Here is a 7183-nt window from a genome sequence, read left to right as displayed (position 1 = left end):
AGCACGGAGTTCGATATAATCTCCATTCTCACCAGTCAATGAGCACCTTCAGTTAACGAGCATCAAGTGGACAGCCGATGTCAATAGCAATGCCCCGGGGACAATCACTCGTGCCGCAGAGAGACATCCCCTTATACGCGAGACGCACAACATGTGATCCCGCGTCATGTCCCTTGATTCACGTTAATTCACCACATTCTCCTCACCTTTAAAATGTAACTAGGGGCCCATCTTACACACCATGATTGCTTTAGCTCTATAGGAGTATACATTTCAAGCAACGCGGACTAATAGATCTACAGGAGCATACATGCCAAGCAGTGATTATTTTGAGTTGTAGGAGCATGGAAATGAGCATCGATATATGATATAATGGGCATATAGGAGCATGAGCAGCGAGAATGCCGATAATCCCCTTTACAGATTGAGTCGTCGAGGGGGCCTTATTCGTCGACCTCTCCGGGAGTAAACGGCAGTTTCACTTGAGGGAGACTCCCGATCCTCTTGGTGAGCCTCGACTTGTGCCGGGGATGACTCCTCGATCGCCCTCGGGGGGAACACGGCAGCCCCGTCGCCTGGCGGAGTTCCTGGGGGGTAATGTCAGAAGGAGGAGAGCCAGGAGGTGGTGTACCGGCGGGAGGAGTACCGGCGGGAGCCAGACGGCGAACCGACACAGTGGTCTCCCTGCCATCCGGGAGCCTGACATGAGCATACTTTGGATTAGTGTCAATGAGTTCGACCCCTCCACCAGCGGTTCATACTTGCTTTGTCGTACCGGGCGTTTCATGAACACTGTACCGGGGTGGGTCAGCCAGTTGGGCACCGTTTGACTGTCAACATAACGTCGTTGGTGAGTAAACATACGTTCGTGAGGAGTGGCATTTGTGGACGTGCAGAGCAAAGAGCGTATGGAATTCATTGCGTCAGGAAGAGCAACCTCCCATCGCTCGGGGCCCAGTCCTCTCGATTTCAGCGCCAGAGTTATGGCTTTCCAAATAACTCCATTATACCTTTCCACCTGCCCGTTCCCCTGTGGGTTGTAACCCGTCGTTCGACTAGTTGCTATGCCGTGCTCTAATAGGAATTGTTTTAGCCCGGCCGACATGAAACACGGCCCTCTGTCTGAATGTATGTACGAAGGTCTCCCAAACATAGCGAAGAGGTCAGAGAGACATTTTACGACAGTGCCCGAGGTCATATCCGAGCACGGAAACGCGAAAGGGAACCTTGAATATTCATCAACAACGGTGAATATGTATCTGTTGTCTGTCTCGGTGGGCAGGGGCCCTTTGAAGTCGATGTTTAGTCTCTCGAAGGGGGAAGTAGCCTTGATCAGTCTGCCAGATGCCGCGCCAAAGAATCTGGGTTTTAGTTCAGCACAAACAGGGCATGAAGCATTCATTTGTTTAATATCTTCAACAGAATAGGGAAGATTTTGTCTGCGTACGAAATGTGCCATCCTGGTTACCCCTGGGTGGCACAGAGACACATGGAGGTCTTGCAAAGCCTGACTGATTGTTGCCGAACTGTAGACCCGGGAGAAGGTATCTGCAGCAGGGTTTTCCTTCCCGGGCCGGTAAACAATGTCGTACCTGTAGCAGGCTAGGTCTATCCGCCATCTCATAATTTTTTCATTCTTAATTTTCCCGTTATTTTTCCCATCAAACATGAAAGCCACGGATCGTTGGTCCGTAACGAGCGTGAAGTGGTTTCCCAGTAAATAATGTCTCCATTTACGCAGCGCTTCGACGATGGCGTACGCCTCCTTCTCTATTGCCGAGTGTCTCTGCTCGCTTCTAGAGAGAGTTCTCGAGAAGAAAGCGACCGGCCGCCCAGACTGATTAAGTGTTGCAGCTATGGCGTGATTTGAAGCGTCGGTTTCCACCACGAAGGGCACCGAGCTGTCGATCGATAAAACCACGGACTTACTGATATCATCCTTGAGATCGTGGAAAGCTTTCACGACAGCGGCATCTGGTGGAAAGTTTTTGCAATGCACTAGGGGATATATTTTCTCGGAGTATTGCGAAATCCATCTTGCATAGTAAGCGAACATCCCGATCACCCGGCGCATTGTCTGCAAGTCCTGAGGTGGTGGAAGCTCACGGAGCGGGCGCAATCGCTCAGGATCAGGCTTAATTGTGCCGTTGGCTATCGTGTAGCCGAGAAGGTCAATTGACCTTGCCGAGAATACGCATTTCTCGTAGTTGAGAGTCAGATTATATTTTCCAGCAATGCTCAAGAATCTGTCCAGATTCCTATCATGTTCCCTCTGATCCCTACCGCACACTGTGACATTATCCACGTAAACAAAAGTGTCTTCGAGGTTTTCATCTGAGATGATGTCGTCCATAACCCGTTGGAAGCAAGCTACTCCATTCGTGACACCGAATGGTATCCTTCTGAACTGGTAGAGGCGCCGCCCTGCCTGGAATGCAGTGTACGGTTTGTCTTCCTCTCGGATGGGAATTTGATGATAGGCGCTTCGCAAGTCGATGGTACTGAATACCTTATAATTGGCCACGCGTTCGACCATCTCATCTATGCGCGGCAGGGGGTAGGCGTCGAGTTGGGTGAAGCGATTGACCGTTTGGGAATAATCGACAACCATCCGTCTCTTATGGTTCTGACTGCTGGTCACTAACACCTGTGCGCGCCATGGCGAATCGCTCGGTTCTATAATTCCCTCCTCCAGTAATCGCTTGGTTTCTGAAGTGATGAAATTCATGTCAGCAGTGGTATATCGCCGCGATTTGATCGCTATCGGTTTGCAGACCGGCGACAAGTTAGCGAACAGCTGGGGGACGTCACCTCCGCGGTGGTCAGCGCATTTAAAATTAGACGAGGCTTGCTTCCTCCAAAGGGTATTTCGACGCTCGTGTGCTGCTTGAGGACATTATGACCCAGAATTACGTCTGCGCACAAATCACGAAGCACCAGCACCTTTACATCCCGATGCGTGTACCCTTTACGTCCAATTCAACATTGCAGTACCCTCGTACGCGGGATTGTAGTGAGGTGGCGGCCATGCATACCGTATTGTCAGTCGGGTGGATTACCCATTTCCTGCCCTTCACTAGCGAGCTGTTGACGAAACTTTCAGAGCTACCGGTATCAACCAGAGCCTCAGCCATATGCCCGTTAATTCGCACGTTGATGATAGCCTTGGATAGATTCCCCGGAGAGGCTGCAGTCAATTTATTTTGCGAGTAGAGAGCCGCAGAAGTGGGTTTATTCCTCCTTAGAGTAGATTTACATACCCTGGCATAATGCCCTTTCTTGTCGCAATTCATGCATGTGGCATCTCTGGCTGGACATTTTTGACGAGGATGCCTTTTGTACCCACAAAAGAAGCATTTACCGACCGGAGCAGTTGCTGAGGAGTTTGACGAGGTCTGGGTATCCGGCTCCTCGGGTGTTTCTCCATCCCTCATGTCTGGCTGTGTCTGTGCCAGTGGGGTTCCTTGGGTTCCCATCGTAGCAGCGTTCATGAGCAGCATTGGTGTCCCAAATGACTCAGATTGCTGCTTCGTAAGTGTCGCACCCCGAGAAGAGCCTGTACACGCTGGGCGAGACATGATTCACGAGAGCGGCAAATTTGTCAGCTCCCTCCGCGATGATGGTCAGATAGTGTGAGAAGGAGCAGAACCAATGTGACCATTTCATTTCTGCGTCAGTCGTGTTTGGGTCTGCGTCGAACCTCTCTGGTTTGTAGATCTTGTCCATCTTTGGTTGAGAGAGCCGAGAAAATCAAATGGAATAAATTGAAATGAGAGCGAGAGATGAACCTTCAGAGTTTAGGCTTTATTCCATTTGATTGGAGCCGCTTCTGTGGACACACCAGGAAATACAGGTTCAGCTAGGAGTACATAAGCAGAAACGTATACATGTGCAGTTAACCATTGCAGACTAATCCGCGTAAGCACGGAGTTCGATATAATCTCCATTCTCACCAGTCAATGAGCACCTTCAGTTAACGAGCATCAAGTGGACAGCCGATGTCAATAGCAATGCCCCGGGGACAATCACTCGTGCCGCAGAGAGACATCCCCTTATACGCGAGACGCACAACATGTGATCCCGCGTCATGTCCCTTGATTCACGTTAATTCACCACAAATTGTATTTCCTACTTCATTAATCTATTAATTGTTCATAATAATAATAATAATAATAATTAAACGATATTTCCTGACAAGAAACTTCGACGCAGGACGCCATTCGGTCCATCAAAGCTTCCGTTAATATATTTAGGAATACTTACGCGGTTTTACAATGATAAGCCAAGCTCTCTCGTTTTTATTATCCACAATTATGCTTAATTTAATCTGATTAATCTCTCTTAATTGTGTATTTTAGCCAGTGAAGGGATATGCGGTGTAGCGGTTTGCAGTAATCGGAGGTGTAGCGTCCGTAAAAACGTCACTAAAATTCACCGGAAAATAATATATTCTTCTCTCGTTTTGTCCTCTTTACCGTTTATACCCAAATGTAACCATTTTTCTGAGTACAAGAGTTTGTAAAAACGCTCACACACATTGCCTCGAATCATTGATCACCGGACGGTAAGGAATGACTGTGGTGACTAAACGTTGAAGTCAAAGCGCCGCCATCTTGGGACTCCCAAAAGAAGTGACTGCACTCATTGTTCAGAGCAAGTGCGGCGCGTGTTTGACGTTTTAAAATAGATCGCTCCGAGCCTGCAGATACATTTTGCTAAGTATAATTTACAAATGATCTGCGATGAAAGTATTTTTGTTCCAAGCATGCAGCACGTGCTTCAAACGCTTACCTTTATTTAGGCGGTGTATAAGCAACTGACAGCTCTGTGTTGGGCAAAAAAAAAAACCGGGTTACATGCATGAAGCAAAAACATACCTACTGCTTATAATTCAAAACACCTCACAGCACTGGAAATCGTGAGGACACGAATACTGTACTGTAAATGGTGGAGGCTTGTAATACCCTCCCCCACCTGGAGGCGGTGCTCCACGAAACACATTTACAAAGAAAATTTGTGTCCCAACACAACTCGTCCCCCTCCCTCCCCCATCCCCCCATCCAAGACCACCGGCCCTGGCATCCTGATCGTCTGCAGCAAATGTGGATGTCATCAGCCCAGAACTGCAGGAGGAGTAGCGTGACAAACAAAGAAACATGGGTCATGAATTATGGTATGGATGGCATACTCTTCCCATTCTTGACTGGCCCTTCAAGTGTAGTAGATAGTAGAAAAATCGTGCAAATTATGATACAAGCATCAAATTTGGCATGTCTGTTCTGCAGGGCTTTCTGATCAAATCTGCCCGATTGGCCATTTGAAAATGCAAATTTTGAAAAATTTGGAAAAAAAAAATTTGAAGTCACAGCTGGCTGAAATTCTTGAAGCGCAAGTGAACATCCCAGACAGAGAACCAAGGGAATATGCAGTCATCATTGATGGCTCAGCACTTATCAATGTCCTACCTCCACGCACTTCAAAGATATTTGATGACTATGCTAAAGAAGACATCATCCCAAAGGTGGAATCCTATGGTGCCAGGTACGAGAGGGTGGACGTAGTGTTTGATGTGTACAAGAAGTCAAGTCTGAAGTCCGAGGCAAGGTCGAAAAGGGGGCAAGGAATCAGAAGAAGAGTGACAGGAATCAGAAGAAGACCCCAAGTAACTGGAGAAGCTTTCTTCGACATGACAGCAACAAGACTGAGCTGTTTCACTTCCTTGCGGAAAAGATGTGTGAAGCACAGACGACAAGCACAGTCATTGTCACAAAAGGAGAAGATGCCATTAGCAACACAAAGAAGTCACTGGATGCTGTGTCTCCATGTTGTCATGAAGAAACTGACACTCGAATATTTGTACACGCCAGGGATGCAACAACGGATGGTAGCAAGTCCATTATCATTAAGGCTAATGACACGGACGTACTTGTCATAGCAATATCTGTACTGCCATCCTTACATGAACTAGGTCTTGAGAACACGTGGATTGCCTTTGGCCAAGGAGCCAAGGCGCGATGGATTCCAGTCCATGAGGTAGTTTCTGCAATAGGGCCTGAGAAAGATAGAGGGATCCCATACTTCCATGCGTTCACTGGATGTGACGTCGTGTCTGCCTTCCGCGGTAAAGGGAAGAAAACTGCATGGCAGACTTGGAACGTCTTTGATGATATTTCTGAAACATTCACCAATCTCAGCCAGCATCCAACATTGATTCGTGATGTTGACTTTTTTGAAGTTTTTTTTTTTTTCAAATTTTTCAAAATTTGGATTTTCAAATGGCCAATCAGGCAGATTTGATTATAATCCCCTGGAGAACAAATGTGCCAAATTTGATGCTTGTATCATCATTTGCACGATTTCGCTCAAAAATCGCTGTTATCTGCCCCACTACCCCCAACACAGTTCATTTGCTCTTCAAATGTCACTTGTTCCCAACAATAATTAATTATCATTGAAATAATATTAATGGTGTTTGAAAATAATTATCACCTTTCATTAAAACCAAATTGTAAAGAACAAAATTCGAAATGTATTCATGTGCTTTCCAATTTCATACATTAATTACCCTCATTGTGAAGGAGAAGGTGTTACATTTGGGTTTGTTTGTTTTAGTGGGGCAACTTAGCTAAATATAGCATAACAATTGTGCATTTCGTGAGGAAAGCACCAAATTTGGCACACTAGTAGCCTATCATATTGTTACGTTTGAGGGGGGGGGTATGCATTCAAAGGGTAATTAGGATGTTTAATTAGGTATGCCATGCTGTTCGAGTTTACCAGGATCTCGATGTAATAAGTAGCAATTCAGTGGTGATAAGTTGTCTAGTAAATGTTCATTTCTTCAAGGGGGAAATGATAATTGTCACGTAATTAGATAGGGACACGGGATAGGGTAAGTGTGTCTGCGTAAACCCCTTTTTGGTATTCTCTGGAGACTGGCCGTGACGTCACAGGACAGTGCAGCGGATGGCTCCGCCCCGTGATCACGATTGGCAGAAGGCGACGGCGGTGGGCCAATAAACGGCTCGATTGGAGGTGACGAGGGCAGGAGGATAAAAAGGTTCTGTTCGGGGTCGAAAAGGAAGAGGAAGAGATTACAACCAAAAGATCGTGTTTTTTTGGTGGGGAGGGTGTTGCGCGGGGAGCATCCTTGTTGTTGTGCTGATTCGATCGTGTTCTTGAT

Source organism: Eptatretus burgeri, chromosome 5 (assembly GCF_056783735.1).
Source record: "Eptatretus burgeri isolate ZD-2024b chromosome 5, Ebu_testis_v1, whole genome shotgun sequence".
NCBI lineage: Eukaryota > Metazoa > Chordata > Myxini > Myxiniformes > Myxinidae > Eptatretus > Eptatretus burgeri.
This window is presented reverse-complemented; position numbering follows the sequence as displayed.